Here is a 17,270-nt window from a genome sequence, read left to right on the forward strand (position 1 = left end):
TAAACACTGGTGCACCCTTGGAACACGGGTCTTTTATTGCTGTTAGTTCTGTACAGAGGTGAAATTAGAGCAATTAAACTGCTCCAGGGATCATTCTACATATGAGCGATTCATGCAATTCTTATCCCTTCTCTCTGAAATGCATAGTTTAATGCAAGCTGCCTCATGCATCTAGAAAACATAAAGCACTGGTATTCCATTAAAAAAAATCAAATAACAAATTTAGACAGCAGAATGTTTTATAAACCCAGTGAAACACAGCGTTTATTGAACAGACACATTTGAGGACTGAGGCAGCGTGCTCCAATATAGCACTTAATCACACCAGCTTGAATCAGGCACTACACATGACTTGTACAAAGGGAAACCTGGGACTGAATGTAGTCAGCTGGCTGCGCTTTAAGCTTTATATGGACAGCTGCATCAAGCACCAGGTTACCGTCAGTGAAGCTTCCCATCCCGACTTTCGAACAGGTCAACCTGTAGCAGACATCGCTGATGGGCATTTGAAAACACACCAGCAATTACCTCAGAAGGGATGTTTAAAAAAATAATAAAATACATTGTTTCTAACAAAATCTCAATCTGGACAGATTACACATGTCCTAAAATATGGAAGAGGCACTTCTAAATACATTGAGTAATTTCTTTAAAAAAAAGTAAAAACAGAAGCTAATGCAGCACTGATAAAGACTGAGAGCACCCAGGGAACTACAGACTAATTGGATTACAAGTGCAGAGTAATGATTCACACTAAAGGAGAAACCAAAAATTGAATTGTCAGTGAATTAAAAAAATTGGAAATTTAAAATGGAGAGAAAACACTGGAAATACGCGACATCTATGGGAAAATGTTAACTTTTTGTCTCTTCCCATGTGGCTGAACCTGCCGAGTATTTCCAGCCTTTTCTGTTTCCATAATGAAGTCAGCACAAATTCAACCTGAAACCTTCTTCAACCAACTTTGAAAAAGTATCGAAGTGAACAAGGAATATACATTAGTAATTGATTTAATTTCAGTAGATAGCTGTAATGGATTAATAAGAAAGATAGAATCAATAAGCAGCTGCTTCCAGGTGTGGATGACTGCAGATCAGAGTCAGTCCTTGGGAATGGTTGTGCATAATGAGTTATAGTTTGGACTTGAAAACAATTTGCAAATTTTCCGATGACACTGAATAAACTGCCAATTTTTGAAGAAAAACAAAAAAAATTATAATAATGGAAGGAGTCCTGAAAATGATGAAGGATTTTATTGTAGGGAAAGGAATGGCTTCTCTGGGGAGGAAGGCCAGATGAGTCAGCCAATGAGCACTGAGCCCTCACTAAAGGGAAGAACCAGAGCCTAATGAACTGGGACAGCAATGCAAGAAAGCCTCCACATACTGCTGTCTCTATCAGTGGCTACGGTGAGTGTTGGAAACGTACCAGATTTTACCCAATTTCACCAGCTTGGAAACCAGGAAACAGGGAGGGAGAGATTCCCTCCACTGGAAAAATGGAACCCAAGCTCATCCCGCTCCTCGGAGTGAAGAGGGGGGAATGGAACATTACTATTCACCACTTGGGAAAGCAGAACATCTTTAAATTGCCAGTTAGGGAGAACAGATACACTATCTACAGTCTGAGAAAAAGACACAACATACACCTCTCAGAGTGAGCAGAAGTGTTCTCAACCTTGCCACTACATGGACCTGGGCTGACTTAGAAAAATTCTTCAGTATAGATCCACGGCTCCTGATCAGCGAGAATGGACAGGGTAGAAGTTGTTGGTGCACGACTGAGAGGGAGAGCTGGATAAAGACACAAACAGCTTGTGAGGCAAACAAACCAGCAGCTGAATGACCATGGACTGGAGGAAGCTGCTGGTAAAATGATACTAAACACAGAACCAGTGCCTGAGTCAGAGCTGGTGCCTCAGCCCCATACAATCACTGTCCTGCCAGCTCAATACCTCGCCCTCTCTGTCTCCTGAAACACAATCAGCTTTGCTGGCTGGACAGCAAACAGGATGGTACATCTGCCATACATTTTAATTCCTATTGCTGTGTGTTATGCAGTGGACAGATTTTGTTACAGACTTGGCTATTGTATACTGTACACTTGTGAACATGCATTTTTGAAGATGTGGCCCTCTTTTTCCCAGGTTCTTATGATCAGTCCAAGGTTCTGCCAGCATCTAGCAGAGACTTTCCACTCGGGCTCCAGCTGCCTGCACTTAAATGGATGTGGCGACGAGCCTCAAACATAATGGCAGCAACCCTTGCTATACTGGGCAAACACCTGGCTCATGAAGGAGGAGCATTTAGAGTCTGAAAAGTGTGCTGTACTCAGGACTGAACTTCTTGGGATTGATTGCTCTGGGTCATATCCGTTAAGACCGTTGTCTCGCATTTGTCCTTTTTCCAGAAGTACTCGAGTGCTGCAGTTCTGAGACAGGCTCCTCCTGGTGTTGGAGCGATGACTGCAAGAACCAGCCAAGCATTCAGATCCTTGTCAGCCACAGATATTGCTGCTGGACTTGTACCAGCCAAATACAGAGATATCCCAGTCCCTTTGAAGTCAAGGTTTCCAGGATTAGATGATAGCCTGTACCAGAATAACTGAGTTGAGGTCCGTTTGGTCATTCTACAGCCAGTTCGTTCCGAGGTCTTCCTCTCTTATACCGTACAGCATTACTAACACACATACAACAGTTATTGCTTCTAATGGCAGATACTCTAAAATCATATGGCTTTATTTGCATTTTAGTGTGACTACAATTTGTGCTAAGAGTTTCATTTGCAGTTGAAACCCAGGAGGTATTTAATAATCTTATCCAAAGCAGAATTGTTTTGCAAAGCACTATTTTTAAAAAAGAAAAGGGACCTTAGTATTAATCTGACCTTTGTGAAGTTAGTCTCAGTTAGCGTGAAGGATGTTTCAAGACAGGGTTGTGCGATTAACTGCTTCAAAGCCTCCAGATGCTCAATAAATGGCACTAAAATCCACCCTCATCACAACAAAGGATCAAGAACAAGCAAAGTAAATTATGACAAATCAGCATTCTGTGCACATACGCTGCCACTCTGTATTAGAGAACCAGCGTTAAAAGCACTACCAACCAGCCAGCTCCAGGCTCAGCTCTCAAAAATGTTCAACGTAAAAGGCTGTTCAAGAAACCCTCTGTAAGATCCCCTCATGTGGCAGATTCACCGACATGGGCAGCTTTCATCTTTTCCTCATTCCAAACTTACTTTAAAAAAAATCAAAGGCCCATTTCCGAGCAAAGGTCCTTCCCAGTGTCAGGCTGCAAGGTGGTAGGAAACCACTCTGAACCAATGACAGAGCTGCATAGTAGATGGATGTACTGCTGGACACAGTACTGTGAACTCTACACATGGTGGGACTCCTAACAACAAGATGTGTGGACAAAGGATAATGTGGTGCCTAAACTTCCCTCATCAGTCACATACCCCTCTCCTCCTTGCACAAACAAGTCACCAAGAGGATGTAATTTCTAGATTTCTTACGCATAAAGCTTTGAAATGTTACTGGTAGTATATTCAGAAGCTAATTGTTCATATCTGTGTTACATATCACTTTGTTCGTGGAATGGGAAACTGGATGTTCACTTGCTCCAGGTGTTGGGACAGACACTCCCACCAGCAAGATCACCCCTCCCCCTTCACTCCCAACTCACTAGGTTTTCTGAAGATCCATAAAAGGAATCATTGCCTTCCCCAAAGCAAGCAGTGGCCTATCTGAAGCATCAACATCTCATTGCAAAGCCAAAGCTCAAGAGATGGAGAGACTGAAAGAATGGGTATGAGGTCATCCTGAATCCCTCAAACCAGTCTGCTGTTTAAACCTGAATTCTGGTTAGTTCATTAAGCTAAACCCCACTTTAAAAAAAAAAAATTTTTCGGTTAAACTGCTCATGGCAAGCTCCGCTAACCTCATGCACTGCCTCTAACGTTTGGCACTACAGCTGCTACTGAAGCACTAAAGTGGCGTGGAACTATACATCTCCAAATGGAAGACATTGGTGATTTTGTTGTTCTGTTTTTTTCTCTTAAAAAAACTCGTCGTGACACATCTTTTCACGTTATAATATTGCACAGCCCGAACTTTTACCTAAATGAATACTAAAAATTAAAAAATAAATGCAAGACTAAAAGATCTAAAAAAATAGGGTTTGGGAGGGGAAAGGGGAGCAGTCTACTCTACCAATACTGCACTATATACAACAGCCCACATCCTCTCCGGCCCCAATGCCACTATTATAGCTATCAAAATCAACACAGACCAGACCAGTTCCAGGAAAGCTCTTTTAAAGAAGCAGACTACCCAGACAACCCGCTGTTTGAACCTGACACCCTGCCCTCACAGTACAGAGCTTGCTTCAAACTGGAGCATGTGACTGAAGAAAGTTTATCTATATATTTATGCATTTCACCCCCCCGCCCCCTCCCCACTGTGGATTAGGGCTGACGTGGTGTTTGGGCGTCTAGTGGGAATCAAAGTTGCTTGCAGTGTTTTCTCAAACACTGATCTCCAAGATGGTGCAAACTGGTCCCGGCAGATATCCCGCACTGCTCAGTCTGATAGCAGAATCAGAACCTACAACTCATGAAACTGAACAGATCTCTTGACCTTGGATGCTAGAATATAGGGAGAACAACTCAAATGGAAGGCACAGATTTCCCTCAAGAATTCAGAAAAGTCTTCACAGATATCATGTCTTGGTTAGGAATGACCATTTTTACTTCTTTCACACACTCATGGCTTTGCCTAACCCACTCTTACAATGTCACCTTTCCCAGCTCTCATTTTGACTTACATACCAAGCAACAATTGCAGTGTGCCAAAAAGTGTGTGTGAGGAGGGGGGAGGGGGTAAACACAGTGCTCCATAATGTACCAACCAGTCTTTTCCCTTGGCACCCGACTGCCTGTCAACTGAGAGACTACAAGCAGAAAAAGCTGCAAACACACAGTCCAAAGGAGAAGAGCCTGCATCTGGGGCAAGAGCACTGATAAAAACTTGCAGTATTTTGAACTACAGCTCTGAAGGGTTTGGGGGGAATGGGGGGGGGGGGGGGGTTAATCGACATTCTTACGCTTAAACAAGAGTGATGGGCATTTCAAAGGGCGGAGGGAGGTTAAGTCCCATCTTATTACCACAGGACCTTCTCTTTGATCTCAAGGGCTAACCTGAACTTGGTGCAATCCTAGACACTCAACTCACAAAGTGAAACAGCGTCAAATGGCTGCACACCTGGGAGCTGGAGCTTTCCCAAAACGGAAGGGAAGTCACCACTGCGAATTTAGCAACAGACAGCCTGTGACTAAATACAAGGGAGACATTGTTTCAGATGCTCGTTGCCCAACTGTCTCCGAAGAAAACTGTGCCACGGTACACGATGATGCAAAGCTGCAGCAGGCCGGCCGCTGACCACTGCCTCTGGTGACCAGGAATGTACACTGAACCTGCCACATGCCAAGACGGGAACATAATGGTGGGATTTTAAATGACCATTCACAACATGAAGATCAGTAACTTGAATTTCAGCAGTACTGTAAAAGGGCACCTCGAGAACAATTAAATTCAGCCAGACAAGGTCACTCCACAGCACAGGGTGTGGCGGCGTGGCTTGGAACTTTGATTTGCCACCTTCTTGCATGAAGCTAATCATTGGCATGAAATCTGGGCAGTTCTGAGTTGCAGGAAAAGGAATTCAACAACTAGTACAACTGCTGGATCTCTTCACGAAGTACACCGGAGTGATTCCAAACAGCAGCACCTTTTGTTTGAATGGTAATGTTGGGGCGGGGGGTGGAATGGCGGGGTGCTAGCAGGTCTTCGTGTGGCTCAGAGTCAATGGTGAATCAGAGATGGTAATCGTGGAGAGAAAGCTGAAGCCAAACGTGGACAGCTGTTATTAAATCCAGGCCTCTTCAGATCGCGTTGTTTCTTACAACCAAAAGAGGAAGAGAGAGGGTGTGTTGATGCAGTGTCTGTCTTGTGACAGCAAATCTGACATGGTTGTTTCAGCCATGAATGGAGTGCAGATCTCAAACTTCTGGTCTAACAACAGCAAGGAGTCACCAACCTGAATTTGAAAACAAAAAAAATGCAGGCAACAATCAGTAATGGATTCTGCAACACTTCCGTCCCTCTGACCTCCACAGAAACATAAAAGGTAAGTAAGGGGAGTGCAATGGCTTCCGGGAGACTGAAGTGTTTGCATAAGGATCCAGCGAGAAGGAAATCAGGGTGAGGTGAGCAAGCAATTAGATGGGGTGGGGTAGTCAGTAAGGGCTAGAAGCTGACAGGATCAGGATGTCGGGGTTAGGAAGCGTATGAGTCAGTAGACACTAGGACAGAATATTGGAGCTCAGATAGTGGGTGGCTTACCAGGTTCAGGAGGAAATGGTCTGGATCAGGGGCTAGGAATGGGGAGCAGATGGGGGTCAAAGGTGGGAATGAGGATAGTAGCAGTTAAGGAGAGGTTGCGAATGAGGGAGTGGCGGTAGGGAGATCAGGAGGAGGGGGAGAGGGGTCTGGGAGGTGCGGGATCTAAAGGAGGCGGCCCAGGTCAGCAGCCTGGTGGTGGTAGGGAGGGAATCCGGAGGAAGGGGTTTAGGTCAGGGGTCGCGAAGTGGGGGAGTCGGCAGTTCGCCACTCGGTCACATGATCATCTCCACTCCCAGAATGCCACGCGTCGCGAACGTGCCGCCGACCCTTACCGGCCGCCCCGGGGTCGCTCTCCCGCCGCCGTCCCGAAAGCACTTGGCCATTCCTGCACCATTCCTCCGCCACAGTTCAGCTTCATGCTCCGCTTGCAGCTTCCCATTTCTTCACCGCTACCCTTTCGCCGCCATCTTCACCTCCGCTCAACCCGCCCGCCCCCGGATGGGGCGCACGCCCGGAGCGTCTGCGCGCTGCCACCTTCACTCCCATTGGCTGGAGTCCATATAAATCACTCTCTTTCTTCAGCCATGTCTTGCTCCCATTGGTTGTGACGGCCTGCAGTATCTGATTGGACAAAGCTGTTGGCAAAGGCTCGAGCGGGGAACCGCGATTACGCCAACCGCCAGCGGCCGCTCGCTCCTACCGGCCTGAGGCCCACACCCAGACCGGGAGTGTCCGTCCGCCCCTACCGGCCCGAGGCCCACACCCAGACTGGGAGTGTCCGTCCGCCCGCTCCTACCGGCCTGAGGCCCACACCCAGACCGGGAGTGTCCGTCCGCCCCTACCGGCCTGAGGCCCACACCCAGACCGGGAGTGTCCGTCCGCCCCTACCGGCCTGAGGCCCACACCCAGACCGGGAGTGTCTGTCCGCCCCTACCGGCCTGAGGCCCACACCCAGACCGGGAGTGTCCGTCCGCCCCTACCGGCCTGAGGCTCACACCCAGACCGGGAGTGTCCGTCCGCCCCTACCGGCCTGAGGCCCACACCCAGACCGGGAGTGTCCGTCCGCCCCTACCGGCCTGAGGCCCACACCCAGACCGGGAGTGTCCGTCCGCCCCTACCGGCCTGAGGCCCACACCCAGACCGGGAGTGTCTGTCCGCCCCTACCGGCCTGAGGCCCACACCCAGACCGGGAGTGTCCGTCCGCCCCTACCGGCCTGAGGCCCACACCCAGACCGGGAGTGTCCGCCCGTCCGCTCCTATCGGCCTGAGGCCCACACCCAGACCGGGAGTGTCCGCCCGTCCGCTCCTACCGGCCTGAGGCCCACACCCAGACCGGGAGTGTCCGTCCGCCCCTACCGGCCTGAGGCCCACACCCAGACCGGGAGTGTCCGCCCGCCCCTACCGGCCTGAGGCCCACACCCAGACCGGGAGTGTCCGTCCGCCCCTACCGGCCTGAGGCCCACACCCAGACCGGGAGTGTCCGCCCGTCCGCTCCTACCGGCCTGAGGCCCACACCCAGACCGGGAGTGTCCGCCCGTCCGCCCCTACCGGCCCGAGGCCCACACCCAGACCGGGAGTGTCCGTCCGCCCGCCCGCCCCTACCGGCCTGGGGCCCACACCCAGACCGGGAGTGTCCGTCCGCCCGCCCCTAATGGCCTGAGGCCCACACCCAGACCGGGAGTGTCCGTCCGCCCGCCCCTACCGGCCTGAGGCCCACACCCAGACCGGGAGTGTCCGCCCGTCCGCCCCTACCGGCCTGAGGCCCACACCCAGACCGGGAGTGCCCGCCCGCCCCTACCGGCCCGAGGCCCACACCCAGACCGGGAGTGTCCGTCCGCCCCTACCGGCCTGAGGCCCACACCCAGACCGGGAGTGTCCGTCCGCCCGCCCGCCCCTACCGGCCTGAGGCCCACACCCAGACCGGGAGTGTCCGTCCGCCCGCCCGCCCCTACCGGCCTGGGGCCCACACCCAGACCGGGAGTGTCCGTCCGTCCGCCCGCCCCTACCGGCCTGAGGCCCACACCCAGACCGGGAGTGTCCGCCCGCCCGCCCCTACCGGCCTGAGGCCCACACCCAGACCGGGAGTGTCCGCCCGTCCGCCCCTACCGGCCTGAGGCCCACACCCAGACCGGGAGTGTCCGCCCGTCCGCCCCTACCGGCCTGAGGCCCACACCCAGACCGGGAGTGTCCGTCCGCCCGCCCCCTACCGGCCTGAGGCCCACACCCAGACCGGGAGTGTCCGTCCGCCCGCCCCTACCGGCCTGAGGCCCACACCCAGACCGGGAGTGCCCGCCCGCCCCTACCGGCCCGAGGCCCACACCCAGACCGGGAGTGTCCGTCCGCCCGCCCCTACCGGCCTGAGGCCCACACCCAGACCGGGAGTGTCCGCCCCGCCCGCCCCTACCGGCCTGAGGCCCACACCCAGACCGGGAGTGTCCGTCCGCCCGCCCGCCCCTACCGGCCTGAGGCCCACACCCAGACCGGGAGTGTCCGCCCGTCCGCCCCTACCGGCCTGAGGCCCACACCCAGACCGGGAGTGTCCGCTCGCCCCTACCGGCCCGAGGCCCACACCCAGACCGGGAGTGTCTGCCCGCCCCTACCGGCCTGAGGCCCACACCCAGACCTGGAGTGTCCGCTCGCCCCTACCGGCCTGAGGCCCACACCCAGACCGGGAGTGTCCGCCCGCCCGCCCCTACCGGCCCGAGGCCCACACCCAGACCGGGAGTGTCCGCCCGTTCCTACCGGTCGGAGGCCCACACCCAGACCGGGAGTGTCCGCCCGCCCCTACCGGCCTGAGGCCCACACACAGACCCGAGAGCCGATCTTTAGAGAAGAGATTTAACCGGATACGTACACTGCCGGCTGTATCCTAATGCTACCTCATCTACCGACGTGGACCTTGTTTCTGACCACGACTGCCAAGTTCTCACTAAACAGTTTATTCCAGTATAATCCTTAACCCAACCAGTGTGAGCCAGGCTGCAGATTGGTTTCATCTTTATTTTGTTTTTATCTGGAAACAAGTGGCCGAGACTGTTACTGAGTTATATAGATTCGGAGTTAGACGGCATGGAAATAGGCCCTTTGATAGCACCGGCTGAGATTTCTATCTGAGCTAGTCTCATTCAGCCCGTTATCATTAAACCTTTCTCGATCTCGCTGTCTCCATCTCTGGAGACAAACTGTCAACTGATGTCTTTTATAAACTTACCCACTACCACGGTTATCTTGACGATATCTCTTCCCAACCTATCTTTTCTCATTTCCTTAGCCTCCACCGCATCTGTTCCCAGCATGAGGCATCAGACATGTTGTCCTGCTTCAGAGAATAGTGTTTCCTTTCCTCTGCTATTGATGCTGCCCTCACCTACATCTCCATTTCTTGAACATCCATGGCCACCCTTTGCCTTAACAGTGCTAGACTTCCTCTTGTCCTCACCAACCACCCCATCAGCCTCTGCATCCAACACATCATCCTCCCCAACTTCTGCCACCTCCAAAAGTATCCAGCAATAAACATTTTACCCCTGTCCCCGCTTTCCACGGGGATTCCCTTGTCCATTCATCCCTCCACATTTAGCTCCTTCCTGGCACTTAACCGTGCAAGTGGCTTCACCTGCATATTTACCTCCTCCCTCACGTCCATTCAAGGCCACTTCACCTGCAAATCTGCATTTGCTGGGGTAGTCTGTATTGCGGCCTTCTCTGCATTGGTCTGACCTGTCGTAAATTGGGGGACCGCTTAATCGAGCACCTTCCACCCCCCCCCCCCCCCCATACGCCAAAAACAGAACTTCCCAGTGGCCAAACTTTTTAATTCCAATTCCCATTCCTGTTCCTGTTCTGGCATGTCAGTCCATGTCCTCCTGTTGTGCCAAGATGAGGCTGTCCTCACAGTGGAGAAGCAACACTTTATTTCCCATCTGGTAGACTCAAACCTTATAGCATGAATATCAATTTCTCCTTCTGGTAAAAAAAATTCCCCCACTCTCTCTTCTGCTATTCCCCGTTCTGGTCTCATCTCTCTTTTCATCTGCTCATCACCTTCCCCTGGGTTTCCCCTCTTCCCTTTCTCCTATGGTCCGTCCTCCTATCAGATTCCTTCTCTCCAGCCCTTTATCTTTCCCACCCACCTTTCACCTTTCCAACTAGCCACATTCTCCTCCTGCCACCTTTTTATTCTGGTGTCTTTCCCTTACCTTTCCAGCCCTGAAGAAGGGTATCAGCCTGAAATGTCGACTATTTATTTGTTTCCATAGATGCTGCCTGACCTGCTGAGTTCCTCCAGCATTTTATGTACTTTGCTCTTCATTTTTCATGTTATTTGTAACCCTTTCCTATTTATATAACTGTCCAAATGTCTTTCATTGTAATGTATTCGCCTCAACCACTTTCTCTGGTAGCTCTTTCCAGAAATCTGTCATCTGAGTAGCAGAAGTTGCTTCTCAGGTTCTGTGTAAATGTGTCCCCTTTCACCTTAAAACTACGCCCTCCAGTTTTAGATCTCCTAACTTGGGAAAAGGACAGTGAGCATCCTACACCCTTTGTGATTTTATAAACCTTTATAAAAGCTGTGACCTTCAGGGAAAACTCCCAGCTATTCATGTAATACATGCTCTCCAGTCCTGATAACATCATGGAACATAGTGTGAGTGTCATTGTGAATCTGAACCTAAAAATGGCCTTGCAAATATTTTCTGCACTCTTTTCAGGTTAATGACATGAGCTAAGGACAGGGTGGCCCTAAGCAAAACAAAAGATGATAACATTTTGTTCCTCAATTTATATTTGTTGCAGGGTGAGAATGGTGTTGACTGTTCCCACTGGTCCCAAACTCTGCCACTATTGGAAACATCCTCTCTATGTCCACTCTTTCCAGGCCTTTCAATAATTAGTTTGAATGAGATCTCTCCTCATTCTTCTAAACTCCTGTGAGTACATGTCCAGAGCTACAAATGCTCCTTAGAAAGTAACACTTCCATTCTTGGGATAATTCTCATGAATTTCTTTGGACCCTCTCCAATGTCAGCACATCCTTCCTTAGATTTGAGGCCCAAAACTACTCACAGTACTCCCAAATGTAATCTGCAGCCACAGCCTTGTTTCTTTCCTTTTATATTCTAGTCCTCTGGAAATGAATGCTAACTTTGCATTTGCCTCCTTTACTGCCAATTTAACCTCTAGGGAAGCCTGCATTCTGAATCCCAATTTCTTTTGCACCTCCAATTTCTGAATTCACTCCTCATTTAGAAAATAGTCTGTCTCCATTCCTTTTACCAAAGTGCATGACCAGATACTGTATTCTACCTGCCACGTCTTTGACCATTCGTCTAATCTGTCCAAGTCCTTCTGCTGACTTCCTGCTTCCTCAACACTACCTACTCCTCCACCTATCTGTATCATCCGCAAACTTGGCCACAAAACCATCACTTATGTCATCCAGATCATTAGCATATAACATGAAAAGCAGTGGACCTAATACCGACCCCTATGGAACACCACTAATCACTGAGGGCCAACCAGTAAAGGCCTTCTTCATTCCCACTCTGCTCTCTGCCAGTCAGCCAATCTTCTATCCATGCTGGTATTTTTCTTGTAATACCATGGGCCCTTGTCAGGTTTAGCAGCCTTATGTGCGACATCTTGTCAAAGGTCTTCTGAATATCCAAGTACACAACATCCACTGACTCTCTTTTGTCTGTCTTGCTTGTTATTTCTTCAAAGAATTCCAACAGATCTGTCAGGCAACATTTCCCCTTAAGGATACCATACTGACTTCGGCCTATTTTATCATGTGTCTTTAAGTACCCCAAAACCTTGGACTCCAATATCCTACCTACCACTGATACCTGCCTTTTTCCTCTCTCCCTTCTTCAAAGACTGGAGTGACATTTGCGATTCAAGAAACACTTAAGAATCTAGTGACACTTGAAAGATCAATACTAATAGCTCCATAATCTTTTCAGCTACATCTTTCAGAACCCTGGTGTAGTCTATCTGGTCCAGGTGACTTATCTACCTTCAGACCTATCAGCTTCCCAAGCACCTTCTCTTTAGGCATAATCACTTCTGCCCCTTCTCTTGGATTTTTGGCATGTTGCTTATGCCTTCCATTGTGAAGATTTATGCAAAATACTTGTGTATTCATTTCCTCCACTATTTCTTTGTTCCCCATTACTACCTCTTTTCATTTTCCAGCAGTCTGGTATCCACTTTGCCTCTTTTACTCTTTATATATCTGAAAAACTTTTGATATCCTCTTTTATATCACCGGCTTACTGACCTTTTTATTTCATCTTTACTCTCCATATTGTTTCTGGCTTGCCTACTCAATCCTCTAGCTTCCCACTTTTTTTTTTGTTATGTTGCATACCATTCCTTTTGCTTCTGTCTGTTTTTAAAAGCTTTCCAAACCTCTAGCTTCTCACTGATTGTTGCTATGGTTGCCTCATCCTCCTTTGAGAATGCTTCTTCTTTGGGATGTACCAATCTTGTGTCTTCCAAATTATTCCCAGAAACTCCAGCCATGACTACTCTACCATCATCTCTGCTAGTGTCCTCTTTCAATTAATTATAGCCAGCTTGTCACGCAAATGTCATATAATTTTAGCTTCTCCTTCTCAAACTGCAGAGTGTTTGCATCATATTGCTCCTAAGGGTTCCTTTAAGTTCTAATCAAATCTGGTTTATTGCGCAACACCCAATCAAAAATTGCCTTTTCCCAAGTGGGCTCAATCACAAACTGCTCTAAAAAAACTTTTTTGTTGGCAACTAACAAATTCCTTTTCTTGGGATCCAGTACCAACCTGTTTTCCCCAATACCTGCATATTGAAATTCTCCATGATCATTATAACATCATTCTTTTGACATGCCTTTTCTATCTCCCATTGTCATTTGTACCCCTCATACTGGCTACTATTCAGAGGCCTTGAAATAACTCCTATCAGGAAGTGTATTCTTGGATGTTCAGCTCTCATCAGTAATCTGTCAACCATGACTGATGCCCACAATGTCATACCTGCCAATTTCTAAGTGTGCCGTAAGCTGTTACTTTTTGTATGACACCTTGTTCTGTATTAACCACCCTTCCCAATTCTGTCTCCGTGTTGTATTGCTGGGTCGTTCCAAGATATACATTCAATGGCACTGTAGGAATAATTGGGGGTAGGACACCTTTAAAAATGTTAAGTTGAATTTAACCCTAGTAGTACCTGATAAGATAAAAATGTTAATACAGGCCTCATTCTGACTTGTATCTAGAGTGGCTTTAGTGATAAGATTGAATAAATTTTCCTGTGTTTTAAAAAAACTTAGAAACATAGAAAACCTATAGCACAATACAGGCCTTTCGGCCCACAATGCTGTGCTGAACATGTACTTACTTTAGAAATTACCTAGGGTTACCCATAGCCCTCTAGTTTTCTAAGCTCCATATACCAATCCAGGAGTCTCTTAAAAGACCCTATCATATCCACCTCCACCACCGCCGTCACTGGCAGCCTATTCCACACACTCACCACTCAGCGTTAAAAAAGACTTAACCCTGACATCTCCTCTGTATCTACTTCCAAGCACCTTAAAACTGTGCCCTCTCATGTTAGCTATTTCAATCCTTGGAAAAAGCCTCTGACTATCCATAACGATCAATGCCTCTTGTCATCTTATACACCTCTATTAGGTCATCTCTCATCCCCTGCCACTCCAAGGAGAAAAGGCCAAGTTCACTCAACCTATTCTCATAAGGCATGCTCTCCAATCCAGGCAACATCCTTGTAAATCTCCTCTGCATCCTTTCTATGGTTTCCACATTCTTCTTGTAGTGAGGTGACCAGAACTGAGCACAGTTCTCCAAGTGGGGTCGGACCAGGATCCTATATAGCTGCAACATTACCTCTCAGCTCCTAAACTCAATCCCACAGTTGATGAAGGCCAATGCACCATATGCCTTCTTTACCACAGAGTCAACCTGCGCAGCAGCTTTGAGTGCCCTATGGACTCAGACCCCAAATCCCTCTGATCCTCCACACTGCCGAGAGTCTTACCATTAATACTATATTCTGCCATTATATTTGACCTACCAAAATGAACTACCTCACGCTTATCTGGGTTGAACTCCCATCTGCCACTTTTTTCCATCAGCCCAGTTTTGCATCCTATCAATGTCCTGCTGTAACCTCTGACAGCCCTCCACACTATCCATAACACCCCCAACCTTTGTGTCATCAGCAAACTTACTAACCTATCCTTCAACTTCCTCATCCAGGTCATTTATAAAAATCAGGAAGAGAAGGGGTCCCAGAACAGATCCCTGAGGCACACCACTGGTCACCGACCCCCATGCAGAATATGACCCGTCTACAACCACTCTTTGCCTTCTGTGGGTTAGCCAATTCTGGATCCATAAAACAAGGTCCCCATGGATCCCATGCCTCCTTACTTACTCAATAGGCCTTGCATGGGGTACCTTATCAAATGCCTTGCTGAAATCCATATGCAGTACTTCTACTGCTCTACCTTCATGAATGTTCTTAGTCACATCCTCAAAAAATTCAATCAGGCTCATAAGGCACAACCTGCCTTTGACAAAGCCATGTTGACTATTCCTAATCATATTATGCCTCTCCAAATGTTCATAAATCCTGCCTTTCAAAATCTTTTCCATCAACCTACTAACCACTGAAGTAAGACTCACTGGTCTATAATTTCCTGAGCTATCTTCTTTCTTGAATAAGGGAACAACATCTCCAACCCTCCAGTCCTCCGGAAACCGTCCCATCCCCATTGATGATGCAAAGTTCATTGCCAGAGGCTCAGCAATCTCATCCTCACCTTCCACGGTAGCTTGGGGTACATCTCATCTGGTCCCGGAGACTTAACCAACTTGATGCTTTTCCAAAAGCTCCAGAATTCCAAAATCCTCTTTCTTAATGTCTATATGCTCAAGCTTTTCAATCCATTGTAAGTCATCCCTACAATCGCCAAGATCCTTTTCCATAGTGAATACTGAAGCAAAGTATTCATTAAGTACCTCTGCTATCTCCTCCGGTTCCATAACACTTTCCCACTGTCACACTTGATTGGTCCTATTCTCTCATGTCTTATCCTCTTGCTCTGTACATACTTGTAGAATACCTTGGAGTTTTCTTTAGTCCTGCTTGCCAAGGACTTCTCATGGCCCCTTCTTGCTCTCCTAATTTCATTCTTAAGCTCCTTCCTACTTGCCTTATAATCTTCTAGATCTCTATCATTACCTAGTTTTTTGACCCTTTCGTAAGCTTTTCTTCTTGACTAGATTTCCTACAGCCTTTGTACACCACAATTCCTGTACCCTACCATCTTTTCCCTGTCTCATTGGAATGTACCAGTGCAGAATACCACTCAAATATCTCCTGAACATTTGCCATATTTCTGTCATACATTTCCCTGAGAACATCTGTTCCCAATTTATGCTTCCAAGTTCCTGCCCGATAGCTTCTTATTCCAATAAATGCTTTCCTAACTTGTCTGTTCCTTTCCCTCTCCAATGCTATGGTAAAGGAGATAGAATTGTGATCACTTTCTCCAAAATGCTCTCCCACTGAGAGACCCGACACCTGACCAGGTTCATTTCCCAATACCAGATCAAGTACAGCCTCTCCTCTTGTAGGCTTATCTACATATTGTGTCAGGAAACCTTCCTGAACACACCTAACAAACTTCACCCCATCAAAGCCCCTTGCTCCAGGAAGATGCCAATCAATATTTAGGAAATTAAAATCTTCCACCACGACAACTCTTATTATTACACCTTTCCAGAATCTGTCTCCATATCTGCTCTTCGATATCCCTGTTACTATTGGGTGGTCTATAAAAACACCCAGTAAAGTTACTGACCGCTTCCTGATTCTAACGTCCACCCACAGAGACTCAGTAGACAATCCCTCCATGACTTCCTCTTTTTCTGCAACCATGATACTATCTCTGATCAACAGTGCTACGCCCCCACCTCTTGCCTCCCTCCCTGTCCTTTCTGAAACATTTAAAGCTTTGCACTCTTAAGGAACCATTCCTGCCCCTGAGCCATCCAAGTCTCTGTAATGGCCACAGCATCATAGCTCCAAGTGCTGATCCACACTCTAAGCTCATCCACTTTGTTTATGATGCTTCTTGCATTTTACTTGGGTTATATTGGTGATGGTTTCAAGTTCAAAACTCAAGTTCATTATAATCGTAGACATACATGCACAGGGTAAAAATGCCATGGAAAATAGCTTTTTTTGCTACAGAAGCACAATACAAGATGATTACAAATACAAGATAACATTCTTACATGAACATTATACCGTAATAACTTGCAATGTTTGCTTACTGGTTGTACTTGTTTCAAAAGGATTTGACAGAGGATGCTTTACTCGATCAAACCAGTGTTCTATGTACCTAGGGTGTGTTTGTATTTGTTATACATCTTCACAACATAATTAAATGAATAATAGTTGGAAACTGAAATCTCATGAAAAGGTGTTATGTTTAGGTCAACTATACTGCAAATCACATGTCCAGGAACATACTGGGGAGTTAGTCAGCACTAAACAGTAGCAATGACACTGGTAAACTGTTCCTAAAATGTTGTTTTGTTTCTCTTTGAGGTGACAGTATTGAAAGATGCTTGCTGTTTGAGGGAATTTGATTCATTAGCGGGATGGGGAGCCTACTACATAATTATTCAAGGATATACAGTACGTCTCATCTAGGGAAGCAAAGTTGTCGCTTCTCAACTGGGACATAGGGACAGGGCTCAGTGCCCCATTACGTTAACTGGGATATCAGGTAGATTTTTTTTTGCCTTATTTCGCTATATACTCTTTTCTAAAGAGTATGCACTGATGTCAGA

At 47.7% G+C, this 17,270-nt stretch overlaps 1 long non-coding RNA gene across 1 annotated transcript; it reads right to left on the reverse strand.

Moving 5' to 3' along the window:
- On the reverse strand, window positions 1–7,149 carry LOC140725218 (uncharacterized). The gene is made up of 2 exons (XR_012098299.1): window positions 6,732–7,149; window positions 1–6,094 (listed from the first exon to the last, which is right to left on the reverse strand). It is a non-coding gene; the product is annotated as an uncharacterized lncRNA (long non-coding RNA).
- Between the last annotated feature and the right edge of the window lie 10,121 nt (window positions 7,150–17,270).

The sequence above is a fragment of the Hemitrygon akajei genome, chromosome 3, assembly GCF_048418815.1.
Source record: "Hemitrygon akajei chromosome 3, sHemAka1.3, whole genome shotgun sequence".
NCBI classification, from domain to species: Eukaryota; Metazoa; Chordata; class Chondrichthyes; order Myliobatiformes; family Dasyatidae; genus Hemitrygon; species Hemitrygon akajei.